This window comes from Arachis ipaensis, chromosome B8, assembly GCF_059453495.1.
Source record: "Arachis ipaensis isolate K30076 ecotype BB chromosome B8, ASM5945349v1, whole genome shotgun sequence".
Classification (NCBI taxonomy): Eukaryota; Viridiplantae; Streptophyta; class Magnoliopsida; order Fabales; family Fabaceae; genus Arachis; species Arachis ipaensis.
In genome coordinates, this window is record NC_142443.1 from 35,791,108 (window position 1) to 35,811,146 (window position 20,039).

Sequence of the window (20,039 nt, forward strand, 5' to 3'; positions counted from 1 at the left end):
AAAGTAGAAAAGCAAGCCCTCTCATCGGAATCAGGAACTATGAGTTCATAATCCCTCTCCTGGGCACTGCCACTACAAATCCTATGACGCTTCCTCAGTTCTACACAAAATTCAGCATCCACGACAGAGACGCACATTAGGACAAGGGAGTCCAGCCAATCAGACATCCCCTCAGGAACTTTGGAAGACACCTCTACAATGTTATTGCGAGAAGACATGACGCCGACTAATCCTACAAATAAGAAAAGAAGATTGGATTACTAAAAAAATATCTCGGACGAGGGGCAAAACAACTCGACAAAAATGACACAGGCAAACACATAGGAAAGGAAAACCCCAAGACTCAAAACCAAAGTCCTGGGGCATCCTTTGGAGGCAGAAACAAGGCAAGGATTCAGGAAATTCCTACAGCTTACGAAGGTCTCAAATAAATGCAAAGGAAGCAAAAACACAAAAAGCCACTACCTTTCTACAGTTTCACCAAACAACAGGGCATAGCAAAAAAGCTGAAAGCAGGAAAATCGTCAAAGATACAACCTTTTTTCAGAAACAAAAATATCATTTCAAATACAATCATCAAAAGCACAAGCAGAAGCGACGGCAACATGCAAAACTCTAAAGGCATCAAGCAGCAGAGAAAGTCAAAGAAATCACACAAAAAGACGAAGAAATCCCAGAATACACAACAATCAGGCACAGTAAAACAGAAAAATCCAAACTTTCTCCAAATCAGACTTTCTCTAAATCAGACAAGAAAATGACGCAGAAGAAAGGGAAGGAGAAAACCAACCTAGAACAAAAGAGAAGCTGCAAAAACTGAAGACGGGAAAATGGAATCAACCCAGAGAATCGCCAAATGACGCTATCACGCAAGGAAAGACAGAACGATGCGAATGAAAACAGAAAGTGAGAGAGTGAAGGAAGAAGTTACGAAGGAGAGAAATCATTTTTTGATCGAAAGATTCAAAATAAAAACCAAGGGAAACGGGAAATTAAAACCAATTAATGAAGGTATTTAAAGCTTCACATATTCCCAAAGTCAAAATATTAAAGGCAAAAGCGTGCGCTTTCAGAAGAAGCGAAAGAAGAAACGTTCCACATTCAAAAAGACTCTACAAAGAAAGGAATCGACAAAATGCTTGAGTTCGGCTTCACTAAAAAGGACCGAAGCCAATGATTCGACCTCAACAAGAAAGACCGAGCTCAAGTAGGGGCACTGTTTATACCCTGGGTCGAGCTATCCGACCCAGGATGATCGGCAACAAAGCGACCGACCTCTTAAGGTCAGACTATCCGACCTCTTCTCAAAAAGAGCACGGCCAAATTGACAGGAAGGCCCAAGAAGGCCCAAACAAGGAACACGACCCAAATCCAAAGGTCGTCCAAGCCTATAGAGATAAGGGCGATTCCCTTGAAGATAAGCTGACCTCAACTCAAAGATAAAGATAAGATAAGATAACTAACTTATCTTATCTAGAAAGGTCACTCTACAACCACTATAAATACACTAGAGCACCCAAGTATAACTCATACTCTGATTCTACATAAAACTTGTTTAATACCCATGCTATCTTAAGCATCGGAGTCTCTTGCAGGTACCCCCCACCCTCCGGTGACCAAGGATCAGCAGTGCAGCAAGTCCAACAAGTCGGACACAACAGCTCAGGCCGCCACCAGCCAGCCGGACACGCCATCTCCGACCAGTACAGAAGATCTCATCCGAGATCGACCTCCAGTTTCAGGTAACCCTCGGAACACTTTCCATCTGAAGTTACTGATAAACTGAGGAAAGACATTTCCACGATTGTTCAAGATGACAACGAGACTCTCTTTGAATACTGGGAGCGCTTCAATAATCTTCTGGAAGCATGCCCCCACCACATGATTGACAAGATAGTGCTACTCAGCTATATCACACAGGGTATGAGGCCCCAAGATAAGACCACATTGGAAAGTGCCAGCAATGGGTCTATGAAGAAGTACAAGACCACTGATGAGGCATGGCAATTGATCAGCGACTTAGCTGAATCTACTAGGAACCACAGGCAAAAACAAGGCCGTTCAAAAACCGTTGCAGAAGTATCCTCTAGCAGAGAGACTACTGCTCTAGCCCAGAGTATCTGTGAAATGACCAACTTGTTGAAGCAGATGCAATTGAATCAACAACAAGTTCAGCAAGCTCAATCTTCTCCAGCACAGCAAAGCCAACGGTTAGTCCCACAAAGAGTCTGCGGCATTTGTGCTGATTATAGCCATTATACTGATGAATGCCCGCAGCTCCAGCAGGAAGACAACATTGTGGCATCCACCCATAACTTCTATGACCGCCCCCAACCACGGGTACAATCAAGGTGGAAATAATAACCATGGATGGCAGGACACTTCTAACCAGAATTGGAGGGACAACAATAACAGAGGAGGCAGAGATAATTAGGGAAATCAGAGGTGGAATAATAACAACAACAGGCAGCAGAACCAACCTTACAAAGCACCTCACCTGAGGCAATCCCAAGGACCACAGAATACCCAACAGCAGACCTCTCAAATTACTTATCCTTCTCCATCTCCTAATGATGAGTTACTACATTCTATTGATAGGAGACAACAGGCCATGGAAAACAACCTTAGTGCCACTCTAAATGGTCTGACCTCTGCTGTACAAGCTCTCGCCTCACAGATTGGATCAATGCAAAATTCCAGTAACCAACCTTCAAGCTCCACTGGAATCCCCTCTCAACCATTACCCAATCCAAAGGGGGGCATTAATGCCATCACCCTCAGGTCTGGAACCACACTGCAGGAGAGAAATCAGGAGGAGCCAAGCCCACCAGAACACGCCTCAGCTGAAGAGGTAGTGGAAATAGAAGATGTTGAAGAGGAAGAGGACATACAGGACATAGCTAAAAAAGAAGAAGCCTAACCACAGGAGGAAGCACCAAAAGGCGCAGACACTGCAGAATACACCACTCCCATTCCATTTCCACAACTTGCAAGGAAGCCCAGGAAGCAGTTGGAACCCGATCCCAAAATGGTAGAAATATTCAAAAAGGTTGAGGTAACTGTTCCCCTTTTTGATGTTATTCAACAGGTACCTAAATATGCAAAGTTTCTAAAAGATTTATGTATACATAAAGACAAAATTAATGAATTAGAAACTATTCCTTTAGGTAGTTCCATATCTGCTTTAATGGGAGGATTACCTGAAAAGTGTAGTGACCCAGGTCCTTGTATAGTTAGTTGTACTATTGGTGGAGTAGTAATTTATGATTGCATGTGTGATTTAGGAGCATGTGTTAGTATAATTCCTTTGTCTATATATGATATTTTGAGGCTCCCTTCCTTAAAAAGGTCGGCAGCTCGTTTTGTGTTAGCAGATAAAAGCATTATTACAATGGCTGGAGTTGCTGAAGATGTTTTGGTGAACATTAAAGGGCTTACATTTTCCACTGATTTTTATATCTTGGAGATGCCCCATAATGACTCAGATAAGCCATCATCAATCCTACTTGGAAGACCATTCCTGAAGACATCAAAATTCAAATTGGATGCTTTTTCAGGAACATACTCTTTTGAAATAGATGGTAGAATAGTGATCTTCAATCTGAATGGAGTCATAAACAACCCTCCAGAAGATCATTCTATCTTCTAGTGTGATGTCATAGATGAAACTATAGCTGAAGTTCACAAGGAAGAATTAGAAGAGAGGCACACTGGACAAGGTCCAAGTGTGGGGACCCTCTTGACTGACAATGAGGGCACTTCGGCATTTTCACAAGCTTCAGACAATCCAGAGCCTGCCCATGATCAGAAGTTGGAATTAAAACCTCTCCTTCCACATCTCAAATATGCTTATCTTGAAGATGAGCAGAAGTTTCCAGTTATCGTTGCAAGGGAACTCACTTCTCAACAAGAAGAGCAGTTACTTGATGTACTGAGGAGGCACAAGAAGGCAATCGGGTGGAGTTTGGCAGACATAGTAGGCATCAACCCTCAAGTATGTGAGCACAGAATATTTTTAGAAGAGGGAGCAAGACCTGTCCGTCAACCCCAAAGAAGATTGAATCCCACTATCTTAGAAGTTATCAAAAAGGAAGTGACCAGACTATTGGAAGCATATATCATCTATCCCATTTCAGATAGTGAATGGGTTAGCCTAGTGCAAGTGGTGCCCAAGAAGTCTGGAGTCACTACAGTGAAGAATGAGCATGGAGAGCCCATAGCAACTAGAGTTCAGAATGCTTGGAGAGTCTGCATTGATTACAGGCGTCTCAACCAAGCCACCCGTAAGGATCACTACCCACTTCCATTCATTGATCAAATGCTGGATCGCCTGTCAGGTAAATCACATTATTGCTTTTTAGATGGTTACACAGGTTATTTCCAGATTCATATAGCTCCTGAGGATCAGGAAAAAACCACTTTTACATGTCCTTTTGGGACTTATGCTTACAAGAGAATGCCCTTTGGCTTGTGTAATGCACCAGCTACTTTCCAAAGGTGCATGATGAGTCTTTTCTCTGATCTTATTGAGGACTATATGGAGGTTTTTATGGACGATTTTAGCGTTTATGGTGATTCTTTTAGCCTTTGCTTAGATGGATTATCTAGAGTATTAGATAGATGTGTTAATACAAACCTTGTATTAAATTTTGAAAAATGTGACTTTATGGTAAAACAAGGGATTGTACTAGGACATGTGGTATCTAATAATGGAATTTCTGTAGATCCAGCAAAGGTGAATGTTATTTCTAGTTTACCTTACCCTTCCTCTGTGAGGGAAGTCCGTTCGTTCCTTGGCCATGCAGGTTTTTACAGGAGATTTATTAAGGACTTTAGTAAGGTAGCACTTCCCTTATCCAGATTACTGCAGAAGGATATTGAGTTCGAGTTTAGTGAGGACTGCAAACAAGCGTTTGATAAGCTGATGGCCGCCCTGACTCAAGCTCCAATTGTGAGAGGACCAGACTGGAGCCAGCCATTTGAAATCATGTGCGATGCTTCCAACCATGCAGTAGGAGCAGCGCTGGCTCAATGTGAAGGTAAGGATCCTTTTGTTATTGCTTATGCGTCTAAGACTTTAGACGCCGCCCAGTCCAATTATACTACTACTGAGAAAGAGCTTCTTGCTATTGTTTTTGCTCTGGATAAATTCCGAGCTTATTTACTTGGTACTAGAGTAGTAGTATATTCGAACCATGCAGCTTTAAAGTATCTATTAGATAAAAAGGAGTCCAAACCAAGGCTTATACGTTGGATACTGCTATTACAAGAATTTGATTTAGAAATAAAGGATAAGAGTGGTAACCAGAATTTAGTGGCAAACCACTTGAGTCGCCTTGAGCACATTAAGGATGATTCTACTCCTATAGATGATAATTTTCCATTTGATAACCTGCAAGCAGTGTCTGAGGTATTCCCTTGGTATGCAGCTGTAGCTAATTATCTAGTTAGCCGCACATTTCCTCCAAACTTTTCTAAGCATCAAAGAGACAAGCTGAAAAGCGAGTCTAAATATTACATATGGGATGATCCATATTTATGGAGATGTGGCGCTGATCATGTAATTAGATGTTATGTGTCTCAATCAGAATTCCAGTCCATTTTAGAGACCTATCACTCATCTGAGAGTGGAGGGCATTTTGGCCCTCAACGAACAGCTAGAAAGATCTTAGACTGTGGATTCTGGTGGCCTACTCTTTTTAGAGACGCTGCTGAATTTTGTAAATCTTGTCTCCCATGCCAAAAATTTGGTAATATATCCAAGAGGGATGAGATGCCTCAACAAATTATGCTTTTCTGTGAAATTTTTGATGTTTGGGGCATTGATTTCATGGGTTCATTTCCAAATTCTAATGGTTATTTTTATATATTGTTAGCTATTGATTACGTTTCCAAATGGGTGAAAGCAATTCCTACCCGCACTGATGATGCTAACACTGTTGTTTCCTTTGTGAGAAACCATATTATTTGTCGCTTTGGATCACCACAAGCAATTGTGAGCGATTAAGGCACCCATTTTTTTAACAGGAGACTAACAGGATTAATGAAGAAGCATGGGATAATTCATAAGGTTGCGACAGCATACCATCCTCAGACCAATAGGCAAGCCGAGGTGTCAAACAGAGAAATAAAGCATATCTTGCAGAAGATAGTCAAACCTCATAGAAAAGACTGGAGCACCAGGCTACAAGATGCACTCTGGGCATATAGAACAGCATACAAAACACCCATTGGGATGAGTCCTTTCCGCTTAATTTATGGAAAAGCTTGTCATCTCCCAATTGAAGTAGAGCACAGAGCCTCTTGGGCAGTCAATGAGTGCAATATGGGAATTGAGAAAGCCGGAGCTGAAAGGAAGTTGCAACTGCAAGAACTAGAAAGCCTTCGCCTAGAAGCTTATGAGAACTCAAGAATATACAAGGAGAATATGAAGGTTGTACATGATCTGCACATCAAGAAAAAAGAATTCCAACCTATGGATTTAGTTCTCCTTTACAAATCTCGACTGAGGCTCATGCCAGGCAAGTTGAGATCAACATGGGAAGGTCCATACAGAGTGGAGAAGGCCGAACCGTACGGAGTTTATCACCTAAGTCATCCTTCAAGTTCTGAACTTATCAAAGTTAATGGACAACGCCTGAAGCTATACCATGGCGAGAAAATGCAGAAAAACAATGAGCTTGAGATCTTCTTCTTGGAAGATCCCCACATAGCAGAAGATTAAGCTAGTGGAGCGTCCAACTTACGGACGTTAAAGCAAAGTGCTAGGTGGGAGACAACCCACCATGGTATGATCGTTCTTTTCTTTATTTTTAGTTTTTCATATTCAATAACTCTTCTCTTTATCAGTACTTTCGTGCATCTGCATTTGCATATTTTTATTTTAAAAAAAAAAAGCCACGTGGTGCACGAAATTGTGATCTCAGGCAACGGTGCCAAAAACTCTGTACGCACGTCTTAATAAATCGTTTTTCATTCACAACTTCAATACAACTAACCAGCAAGTGCACTGGGTCGTCCAAGTAATAAACCTTACGTGAGTAAGGGTCGATCCCACGGAGATTGTTGGTATGAAGCAAGCTATGGTCATCTTGTAAATCTCAGTCAGGCAGATATAAAATAGTTATGGAGTTTTCAAAAATAAATAATAAATAGACAGAAGTGAAAAACAGTAGTACTTTGCATTAATTCATGAGGAACAGCAGAGCTCCACACCTTAATCTATGGAGTGTAGAAACTCTACCGTTAAAAATACATAAGTGAAAGGTTCAGGCATGGCCGAATGGCCAGCCCCCAAACCTGATCAATAGATCAAAATATGATCATAAGATCTTCCAAAGATGTCTAATATGATAGTAAAAAGTCCTATTTATACTAAACTAGTTACTAGGGTTTACAAAAGTAAGTAATTGATGCATAAATCCACTTCCAGGGCCCACTTGGTGTGTGCTTGGGCTGAGCTTGAATGTTACACGTGCAGAGACTCTTTTTGGAGTTGAACGCCAGGTTGTAACGTGTTTCTGGCGTTCAACTCTAGTTCGTAATGTGTTTCTGGCGTTTAACTCCAGATTGCAGCGTAGAACTGGCGTTCAACGCCCTTTTTCGTCGTCTAAACTCGGCCAAAGTATAGACTATTATATATTGCTAGAAAGCCCTAGATGTCTACTTTCCAACGCAATTGGAAGCGCGCCATTTTGAGTTCTGTAGCTCCAGAAAATCCACTTTGAGTGCAGGGAGGTCAGAATCCAACAGCATCAGCAGTCCTTCTTCAACCTCTGAATCTGATTTTTGCTCAGGTCCCTCAATTTCAGCCAGAAAATACCTGAAATCACAGAAAAACACACAAACTCATAGTAAAGTCTAGAAATGTGAATTTAACATAAAAACTAATGAAAACATCCCTAAAAGTAACTAGATCCTACTAAAAACATACTGAAAACAATGCCAAAAAGCGTATAAATTATCCGCTCATCACAACACCAAACTTAAATTGTTGCTTGTTCCCAAGCAACTGAAAATCAAATAGGATAAAAAGAAGAGAATATACTATAAATTCCAAACTATCAATGAAACATAGCTCCAATCAGATGAGCGGGACTTGTATCTTTTTGCCTCTTGAATAGTTTTGGCATCTCACTTTATCCATTGAGGTTCAGAATGATTGGCATCTATAGGAACTCAGAGTTCAGATAGTGTTATTGATTCTCCTAGTTCAATATGTTGATTCTTGAACACAGCTACTTTATGAGTCTTGGCCGTGGCCCTAAGCACTTTGTTTTCCAGTATTACCACCGGATACATAAATGCCATAGACACATAACTGGGTGAACCTTTTCAGATTGTGACTCAGATTTGCTAAAGTCCCTAATTAGAGGTGTCCAGGGTTCTTAAGCACACTCTGTTTTTGCTTTGGACCTTGACTTTAACCGCTCAGTCTCAAGTTTTCACTTGACACCTTCACGCCACAAGCACATGGTTAGGGACAGCTTGGTTTAGCCGCTTAGGCCAGGATTTTATTCCTTTAGGCCCTCCTATCCACTGATGCTCAAAGCCTTGGGATCCTTTTTATTACCCTTGCCTTTTGGTTTTAAGGGTTATTGGCTTTTTGCTCTTGCCTCTTGGTTTTAAGAGCTTTTGGCTTTTTCTACTTGCTTTTTCTTTTTCCATTTTTTTCGCCATTTTTTTTTCTGCAAGCTTTGTTCTTTGCTGCTTTTTCTTGCTTCAAGAATCATTTTTATGATTTTTCAGATTATCAAATAACATGTCTCCTTGTCATCATTCTTTCAAGAGCCAACATATTTAACATTCTTAAACAACAACTTCAAAAGACATATGCACTGTTCAAGCATTCATTCAGAAAACAAGAAGCATTGTCACCACATCAATATAATTAAACTAAGTTCAAGGATAAATTCAAAACTCATGTACTTCTTGTTCTTTTGAATTAAAACATTTTTTCATTTAAGAGAGGTGATGGATTCATAGGACATTCATAACTTTAAGACATAGTTACTAATTACTAATGATCATGTAATAAGACACAAATATGGATAAGCACTTAACATAAAGAAAATGAAAAACAGAGAATTTAAGAACAAGGAATGAATCCACCTTAGTGATGGTGGCGTTTCCTTCTTGAGGAACCAATGATGTCCTTGAACTCTTCTATGTCTCTTCCTTGTCTTTGTTGCTCCTCCCTCATTGCTTTTTGATCTTCTCTAATTTCATGAAGGATGATGGAGTGCTCTTGATGTTCCACCCTTAATTGTCCCATGTTGGAACTTAATTCTCCTAGGGAGGTGTTGATTTGCTCCCAATAGTTTTGTGGAGGAAAATGCATTTGAGGCATCTCCGGGATCTCATGGTGATGAGCTTCATGCGTCTCTTGAGCTCCATGAATGGGCTCTCTTGTTTGCTCCATCCTTTTCTTAGTGATGGGCTTCTCTTCCTCAATAGGAATGTCTCCTTCTATGTTAATCCCAGCCGAATTGCATAGATGGCAAATGAGGTGAGGAAAAGCTAACCTTGCCATAGTGGAGGACTTGTCAGCCACCTTGTAGAGTTCTTGAGGTATAATCTCATGAACCTCCACCTCTTCTCCAATCATGATGCTATGGATCATGATGGCCCAGTCTATAGTAACTTCAGACCGGTTGCTAGTGGGAATGATTGAGTGTTGGATGAACTCCAACCATCCTCTAGCTACAGGCTTAAGGTCCAGTCTTCTCAGTTGAACCGGTTTGCCTTTTGAGTCAATCTTCCATTGAGCTCCTTCCACACATATGTCCATGAGGACTTGGTCCAACCTTTGATCAAAGTTGACTCTCCTTGTGTAGGGGCGTGCGTTCTCTTCCATCATTGGCAAGTTGAACGCCAACCTTACATTTTCTGGACTAAAATCTAAGTAATTCCCCCGAACCATGGTGAGATAATTCTTTGGGTTCGGGTTCTTACTTTGATCATGGTTCCTTGTGATCCATGCATTACCATAGAACTCTTGAACCATTAGAGTTCCAACTTGTTAGATGGGGTTTGTTAGAACTTTCCAACCTCTTATATGGATCTCATGTCGGATCTTCGGATACTCATTTCTCTTGAGTTTGAAAAGGACCTCGAGGATCACCTTCTTGGCCACAACATCATAGAAGTGGTCTTGATGAGCTTTGGAGATGAATCTTTCCATCTCCCATGACTCGAAGGTGGAAGCTTTTGTCTTCCCTTTCCCTTTTCTAGAGGATTCTCCGGTCTTAGGTGCCATCAATGGTAATGGAAAAACAAAAAGCTTATGCTTTTACCACACTAAACTTAGAATTTTGCTCGCCCTCGAGCAAGAGAAGAAAGAATAGATGAAGAAGAAGAAGAAAATATGGAGGAGAGGAGGGAAAGGTGTATTCGGCCAAGAAGAGAAGAGAGGGTTGTGTGGTGTGAAAATGAGGAAGAATAGAGGGCTATATATAGGGAAGGGAGGGGGGGTAAGGTTCGGCCATAAGGGTGGGTTTTGGGTGGGGAATTGATTTTGAATTTTGAAGGTAGGTGGAGTTTATGAGGTAGGTTTATGGGGAAGAGTGGATGATGTGAGTGGTGAAGTGGTGATAGTTTTGGGGAAGAGTGTTTATTGGGAAGAGAGGATGAACATTGAGAAGAGGGAAGAGAGTGAGTGGAGGTAGGTGGGGATCCTGTGGGGTCCACAGATGCTGAGTTGATCCTGTGGGATCCACAGATCCTGAGGTGTCAAGGATTTGCATCCCTGCACCCATTAGACATGTAAAAATGCCTTTGCATGCAATTTTGGCATTTAAACGCCGAATTGATGCTTGTTCTGGGCGTTCAACGCCCAGATGCAGCATATTTTTGGCGTTGAACGCCAGCCAGATGCTTGTTTCTGGCGTTTAGCGCTAGCTCTTCTTCACTGTGCATTTCTGGCGTCTGAACACCAGGATGCTGCTTGTTTCTGGCATTCAACGCCAGAAACATGCTCTGTTCTGGCGTTGAACGCCAGATAGATGCTCCTTACTGGCGTTTAAATGCCAGTGAGATCCTCCTCCAGGGTGTGATTTTTCTTCTGCTGTTTTTGATTCCATTTTCAATTTTTATATTTATTTTGTGACTCCACATGATCATAAACCTAATAAAACATGAAATAACAATAAAAATAAAATTAGATAAATAAAAATTGGGTTGCCTCTCAACAAGCACTTCTTTAATGTCAATAGCTTGACAGTGGGCTCTCATGCAGCGTCACAGATGTTCAGAGCATTGTTGATACTCCCTAACACCAAACTTAGAGTTTGGATATGGGAGTTCAACACCAAACTTAGAGTTTGGTTGTGGCCTCCCAACACCAAACTTAGAGTTTGACTGTGGGGGCTCTGGTTGACTCTGTTTTGAGAGAAGCTTACTGTGCCTCTTTCCCATGTTTACAGAAGGATGTCCTTGAGTTTTAAACTCAAGGGAGTCCTCATTCAATTGAAGGACTAATTCACCTTTGTCAACATCAATCACAGCTCTTGCTGTGGCTAGGAAGGGTCTTCCAAGGATGATGGATTCATCCTCATCCTTCCCAGTATCTAGGACTATGAAATCAGCAGGGATGTAAAGGCCTTCAACCTTTACTAACACGTCCTCTACTTGTCCATAAGCCTCTTTTCTTGAATTGTCTGCCATTTTTAATGCGATTTTAGCAGCTTGTACCTCAAAGATTCCCAGTTTCTCCATTACAGAGAGGGGCATGAGGTTTATCCCTGAACCAAGGTCACACAGAGCCTTTTCAAAGATCATGGTGCCTATGGTACAAGGTATTAGGAACTTTCCAGGATCCTGTTTCTTCTGAGGCAATGTCAGTTGATCTAGATCACTTAGTTCATTGGTGAACAAGGGAGGTTCATCTTCCCAAGTCTCAATACCAAATAATTTGGCATTCAGCTTCATGATTGCACCAAGGTACTTGGTAACTTGCTCCTTAGTAACATCCTCATTCTCTTCAGAAGAGGAGTACTCATCAGAGCTCATGAATGGCATAAGGAGGTTTAATGGAATCTCTATGGTCTCTAGTTGAGTCTCAGATTCCTTTGGTTCCTCAGAGGGAAACTCCTTATTGATCACTGGACGTCCCAGGAGGTCTTCCTCCTTGGGATTCACGTCCTCCTCTCCCTCTTTGGATTCGGCCATGATGGTTATATCAATGGCCTTGCACTCTCTCTTTGGATTCTCTTCTATATTGCTTGGGAGAGTACTAGGAGGGGTTTCAGTGATCTTCTTACTCAGCTGGCCCACTTGTACCTCCAAATTTCTAATGGAGGACCTTGTTTCATTCATGAAACTTACAGTGGCCTTAGACAAATCAGAGACTAAGTTTGCTAAATTAGAAGTATTTTGTTCAGAATTCTCTGTCTGTTGCTGAGTAGAGGATGGAAAAGGTTTACTATTGTTAAACCTATTACTTCCACCATTATTAAAGCCTTGTTGAGGCTTTTGTTGATCCTTCCATGAGAAATTTGGATGATTTCTCCATGATGAGTTATAGGTGTTTCCATAAGGTTCACCTAAGTAATTTACCTCTGCTATTGCAGGGTTCTCAGGATCATAAGCTTCTTCTTCAGAAGATGCCTCTTGAGTACTGTTGGATGCAGCTTGCATTCCATTCAGACTCTGAGAAATCATATTGACTTGCTGAGTCAATATTTTATTCTGAGCCAATATGGCATTCAGAGTATCAATTTCAAGAACTCCCTTCTTCTGAGGCGTCCCATTATTCACAGGATTCCTTTCAGAAGTGTACATGAATTGGTTATTAGTAACCATGTCAATGAGTTCTTGAGCTTCTGCAGGCATTTTCTTTAGGTGAATGGATCCACCTGCAGAAGTATCCAATGACATCTTAGCTAATTCAGACAGACCATCATAGAATATATCCAGGATGGTCCATTCTGAAAGCATGTCAGAAGGACACTTTTTGGTCAGTTGCTTGTATCTCTCCCAAGCTTCATAGAAGGATTCACCTTCTTTCTGTTTGAAGGTTTGAACATCCACTCTAAGCTTACTAAGCTTTTGAGGAGGAAAGAACTTGGCTAAGAAAGCCGTGACCAGCTTATCCCAAGAGTTCAGGCTATCTTTGGGTTGAGAGTCCAACCACACTCTAGCTCTGTCTCTTACAGCAAAAGGGAAAAGCATGAGCTTGTAGACTTCAGGATCTACTCCATTAGTCTTAACAGTATCATAGATCTGCAAAAATTTAGTTAAGAACTAAAAAGGATCTTCAGATGGAAGTCCATGAAACTTGCAGTTCTGCTGCATCAGAGAAACTAATTGAGGTTTCAGCTCAAAGTTGTTTGCTCCAATGGTAGGGATGGAGATGCTTCTTCCATGTAAATTGGAATTAGGTGCAGTAAAGTCACCAAGCATCCTCCTTGCATTATTATTATTTTCGGCTGCCGTTTCCTCTTCCTGTTCGAAAATTTCTGAAAGGTGCTTGCTGGACTGTTGTAATTTAGCTACTCTTAGTTTCCTCTTCAGAGTCCTTTCAGGTTCTGGATCTGCTTCAACAAGAATATTCTTGTCCTTGCTCCTACTCATATGAAAAAGAGGGAACAGAAAAATAATAATAATAGGGATCCTTTTTACCTAGGTATAGAGGTTCCCTTATGTGAGTAGAAGAAAAGAAGAAGAGAAAATCTGAACTCAGAGAGAGAGAGGGTTCAGATTTTTGGAGAGTGACGGAGAGATGTTAGTAGATGAATAAATAAACAGAAGGAGATGAGAGAGAAGGATTTTCGAAAATTATTTTTGAAAAATGGTTAGTGATTTTCGAAAATTAAAAGAAGAAACAAATTAAAATTGAATTTTGAAACAATTAGTTAATTAAAAAGAATTTTTTTTGAAAAAGAGGGAGATATTTTTGAAAATTAGAGAGAGAGAGTTAGTTAGATAGTTTTGAAAAAGATAAGAAACAAACAAAAAGTTAGTTAGTTAGTTGAAACAAATTTTGAAAATCAATTTTTGAAAAGATAAGAAGATAATAAGTTAGAAAAGATATTTTAAAATCAAATTTTTGAAAAAGATAAGATAAGAAGATATTTTTGAAAAGATATGATTGAAATTAGTTTTTGAAAAAGATTTGATTTTTAAAATCACAATTAATGACTTGATTCACAAGAAATCACAAGATATGATTCTAGAACTCAAAGTTTGAATCTTTCTTAACAAGTAAGTAATAAACTTGAAATTTTTGAATCAAAACATTAATTGATGATGATATTTTCGAAAATTATGAGATAAAATTAAGAAAAAGATTTTTGAAAAATATTTTTATAATTTTCGAAAATAAATAAGAAAAAATGAAAAAGATTTGATTTTTGAAAAAGATTTTGAAAAAGATAAGATTTTTAAATTGAAAATTTGATTTGACTCATAAAAACAACTAGATTTTAAAATTTTTTTGAAAAAGTCAATCCAAATTTTCGAAATTTATGAGAGAAAAAAGGGGAAGATATAAATTTTTTTTATTTTTGAATTTTTAAATGATGAGAGAGAAAAACATGAAAATGATGCAATGCATGAAAGTTTTGGATCAAAATATGTGATGAATGCAAGAACACTATGAATGTCAAGATGAACACCAAGAACACTTTGAAGATCAAGATGAACACCAAGAACTTATTTTTGAAAAATTTTCAATGCAAAGAAAACATGCAAGACACCAAACTTAGAAATCTTTCATGTTCAAATACTATGAATGCAAAAATGCACATGAAAAACAAGAAAAGACACAAAACAAGAAAACATCAAGATCAAACAAGAAGATTTACCAAGAACAACTTGAAGATCATGAAGAACACCATGAATGCATGATTTTTTCGAAAAAATGCAAGATGAACATGCAATTGACACCAAACTTAAAATCTGACTCAAGACTTAAACAAGAAATACAAAATATTTTTGATTTTTATGATTTTATTAATTTTTTTGGATTTTTGTATATTATTTTCGAAAAACATGTAGGAAAAAGAAAATAAGAAATCCAAAATCTTTAAGAAGAATTCCAGGAATCTTTCAATATTAGCCCAAAGCTCCAATCAAAGGGTTAGACATGGCTTAATAGCCAGCCAAGCTTTAGCAGTACAAGCAATTCTCTAACATGTGGAGGCCTCAGTCCAAATAAATTTAGACATGGCTTTACAGCCAGTCAGGCTTCAACATACTTCATGAAACACTAGAATTCATTCTTAAAAAATTTTAGAATAATTTTCGAAAACAGATGAGAAATTTTTGAAAGATTTTTTTTTTGAAAAATTTTTTGAAAATAAAACAAAAAGAAAATTACCTAACCTGAGCAACAAGATGAACCGTCAATTGTCCAAACTCGAACAATCCCCGGCAACGGCGCCAAAAATTTAGTGCACGAAATTGTGATCTCAGGCAACGGCGCCAAAAACTCTGTACGCACGTCTTAATAAATCGTTTTTCATTCACAACTTCAATACAACTAACCAGCAAGTGCACTGGGTCGTCCAAGTAGTAAACCTTACGTGAATAAGGGTCGATCCCACGGAGATTGTTGGTATGAAGCAAGCTATGGTCATCTTGTAAATCTCAGTCAGGCGGATATAAAATAGTTATGGAGTTTTCGAAAATAAATAATAAATAGACAGAAAATAAAGATAGAAATATTTATGTATATCATTGGTGAGAATTTCAGATAAAGGTCTAGAGATGCTTTCGTCCCTCTGAACTTCTGCTTTTCTGCTGTCTTCATCCAACCAGTCCTACTTCTTTCCATGGCTGGCTTTATGTAAGGACATCACCATTGTCAATGGCTACTTTTCATCCTCTCTGGAAAATGGTCTGATGCGCTGTCACTGCATGGCTAATCATCTGGAGGCATCACCGTGGTCAATGGCTGCATCCTATCCTCTTGTGAAAATGGTCCAAATACTCTGTCACAGCACGGCTAATCATCTGAGGTTCTCGATCATACTGGAATAGGATTCACCCTCCTTTTGCGTCTGGCACTATGCCCAGCACTCACGAGTTTGAAGTTCGTCACAGTCATTCAATCCCAGAATCCTACTCGGAATACCACAGACAAGGTTTAGACTTTCCGGACTCTCATGAATGCCGCCATCAATCTAGCTTATACCACGAAGATTCTGATTAAGAGATCCAAGAGATAATCATCCAATCTAAGGTGGAACGGAAGTGGTTCTTAGGCACGCGTTCGTGGGAAAATGATGATGATTGTCACGTTCATCACATTCATATTGAAGTGCGAATGAATATCTTAGAAGCGGAATAAGTTGAATTGAATAGAAAAACAGTAGTACTTTGCATTAATTCATGAGGAACATCAGAGCTCCACACCTTAATCTATGGAGTGTAGAAACTCTACCGTTAAAAATACATAAGTGAAAGATTCAGGCATGGCCGAATGGCCAGCCCCCAAACGTGATCAATAGATCAAAATATGATCGTAAGATCTTCCAAAGATGTCTAATATGATAGTAAAAAGTCCTATTTATACTAAACTAGTTACTAGGGTTTACAGAAGTAAGTAATTGATGCATAAATCCACTTCCGGGGCCCACTTGGTGTGTGCTTGGGATGAGCTTGAATGTTACACGTGCAGAGGCTCTTTCTGGAGTTGAACGCCAGGTTGTAACGTGTTTCTGGCGTTCAACTCTGGTTCGTAACGTGTTTCTGGCGTTTAACTCCAGATTTCAGCATAGAACTGGCGTTCAAGGCCCTTTTGCGTCGTCTAAACTCGGCCAAAGTATGAACTATTATATATTTCTGGAAAGCCCTGGATGTCTACTTTCCAACGCAATTGGAAGCGCACCATTTTGAGTTCTGTAGCTCCAAAAAATCCACTTTGAGTGCAGGGAGGTCAGAATCCAACAGCATCAGCAGTCCTTCTTCAACCTTTAAATCTGATTTTTGCTCAGGTCCCTCAATTTCAGCCAGAAAATACCTGAAATCACAGAAAAATACACAAACTCATAGTAAACTCTAGAAATGTGAATTTAACATAAAAACTAATGAAAACATCCCTAAAAGTAACTAGATCCTACTAAAAACATACTGAAAACAATGCTAAAAAGCGTATAAATTATCCGCTCATCACCACGCGACGCGACCGCATCAGCGACGCATCCGCATCACAAGGAGAGGGGAAAAAATAAAAACGAATAGAGAGTCACGCTGGAGCGTGGCTGGAGGCATGCCAGTGGCACAAATCGGCCCACGCGACCGCGTCGCTGACGCGTCCGCGTCGTATGGGCATAATGGCCTCCCACGCGACCGCATGACCCACGCGGCCGCGTGCCCTGATTTTAGACGTAAAAAGGGTGCACAACAAATTATTGTGCGAGAGTAGTGCTGGATTGGTGCTGAACGCACACTTCTACCCACGCGGACGCATGGCCCACGCGTCCGCGTCGTTCCCTTCTGAGGCCCACTCACGCGATCGCATGCCTCACGCGATCGCGTCACCCCAAATTTGGCAAATATATCAATTCGAACAGAGAGTTGTGCAAGCGCGAGGCTGCACTCGCTCCAGAAGCACAACATGGGTCACGCGACCGTGTGACCGACGCGACCGCGTTACCTGCACTAAAGTGCAATCGCGCGAACGCGTGCCCCAAGCGGCCGCGACGCCTGCGCCGCACAGCTCAAGCTTAATTGCCAAAGTATCTTATCTTCCTCCTCTCCAAATCCTAATTTCTCTTTTCCCTCCTTATTTCTTCCTTCTCCCTTCTTCCTTCTATCTCACCTTTCACTCTCTTTCTTTCACCTCCATTAACAAGGTTTTATTTTCTTCTTCCCTCTTTCCTTTTCTATCGTTCTTCTTATTTTATATGTTATTTTCTTTTATTTTCTTTTTCTTTTCATTATTCATATTTTCCTTCTTCTTCTTTCCTTTTTTACATGGTGTTAAAATTTTATTTGAGTCATTATTCCTCATTATATGCTTGTGGATTGTTGCAAATTGTTTGGCAATGATATATTATTTTCTTTAAAGGGTTGCTTGCATGTTCACTTTAATACTTTTTATACCTTATTCACCATGCATGCTATGTGTTTGTGAAAAAGCCCATATGGCATTATGCACTTCTCTATGTTATTCTACTATTCAATGCTGCTTTTCATAAACTCCCTTTACTATTGTATTAATTAAAATTAATTGTCAATACAAACGTGATAGTTTGCTACAACGTGATGCTTGATCTATGCTACTCATGCCCTTTGCCGGCATGCCAATAAACACCTTGCATTCACTTGTCATTATATGCACTAGCTATTTTCCATTGATAACTTTTCACATGTACTCATGAGCGTGTGTTAATGTCAGTTACCTCTTAATGTGCACCCATCACCACCTTTTCCATTCTCTTTCTTTCTATATATCTCTTTGAATTTAATTTACTCTCTCTTCCCTTTTTCAGGATAGCCACCAAGAAAGGAAAAGAGAAAGCTACTCCCAAACCCCCAGCAAGAAGAGGAACTAAAAGAGCACTAGTGGCAGAGCCTTCTTCAACTGCAGTCAAGCCTTCAACAAAAAGAGTTAAGAGGAGATGTTCCCCATCCTGGCTGAACAGAGCTACAACAACGAACACCTTCTTATCCTCCCGCCCAATATTGCTACTTTTGTTGAGCCGCAAATTGAACGAAGACATTGGGGTTTCCTACAGAGACAACCAAGGCAGGTCAATCTTTCTTGGGTAGTCGAGTTCTACTCTAACTTCTACCTGCCTACCTTGCAGTCTGTCTTTGTCCGTCAAAAGCAAGTCCCCATTACAGAAGAGGCCATTCAAAAAGCTTTAAGTCTTCCCCCTATTCCAGAAGGATTGGACGCCTTTCAAGAAGCCGCACTCAAGCACCAGATGTACCAATTTGACTGGGAAGCTGTTCTCAGCGTTATCGCACTACCTGGCAGCCGTTGGATCTACGGATACCATCATACCCGCCCTAAGGGAATATCGGCTTCAGCACTTACCTTGGAGGCTCACGTATGGGCACAGATCATGTCCCATTACGTCTTTCCGAGCACTCACGAGTCCTCCTTCACTGCGGACATGGCCGTTCTACTATGGTGCATCCTTACAGACCAGCCTCTAAACCTACCAAGACACATCCGGAATGCCATGGGACACTTGCAAATCACGGCAACTTACCTTTTCCCGCCTTGATCTCAGATCTTGTCTTAGCAGCCAGAGTCTCCTACAGAGCTGGGGACACCAAAGCCATGCTTCCACGGGATGATCAGTATGTCCCTAACGGGAAATACCTCCGACCTCCAGCAACCACTACAAGACTTCCTACTGCACCGGTTGAAGATACTCCTTCTTCAACACCACAAGCACCTACAACAGACGCACTGCTCCAGTAGATAATCGAAAGGTTGGATCGGCAAGAACAAAAAGCGAAGTTAAGAGAGCGCCGTAACGAGCGCCGATTCAAACACCTCAAGGAGCTACTCAAGGGACATTTCAAGGACTCAGACACCCCGGACTCCACTTCCTTTACCAGCACCGAGAGCCATGATGGTCCTGACTGTGGAGATACTACTACCAGCCCACCCCTGTTCCTAACAGATGGCACCGAGGACGGTGCAAAGCCTTAAGTGTGGGGAGGTCGGTCAGTACCTGACTTCCGGAGGTAATTTCTCTTCCCTAGCACCTATAAATTAGGATATTTTAGTTAGATTTTCTTTCTTTTATAGACTAGGATAAATTGCATAGTAATAGGTTAGTTGCATGCATGCTCTACTTGATTGAAAAGACACTAAGTTTCTTCTAAGACTCTATCTTTGGAACAAAATTTCACTAATTTTTAAAATTTTCTATGATAAATCTGCTTGAAGTTGTATTTGGAACATTATTTTTGAGCTAAAGAACACACAACCTGTGAAGATTTGAGCCTTTATGCATGGTTACATTATTTAACCATAAATATTTTATTCTTGTGTGTTTACTACTCTATGATTGTAATCTATATTTTGTTTCATCCTATATGTCCAATATTTATTATATTTGTATGTTTGCATA

The 20,039-nt window shown here is 40.3% G+C and overlaps 1 non-coding gene across 1 annotated transcript; it reads left to right on the top strand.

Moving 5' to 3' along the window:
- The first annotated feature begins 12,930 nt into the window (after positions 1 to 12,930).
- On the top strand, positions 12,931 to 13,038 carry LOC148547683 (small nucleolar RNA R71). Its single transcript, XR_015898948.1, has one exon. It is a non-coding gene; the product is annotated as a small nucleolar RNA R71 (small nucleolar RNA).
- Positions 13,039 to 20,039: the final 7,001 nt, after the last annotated feature.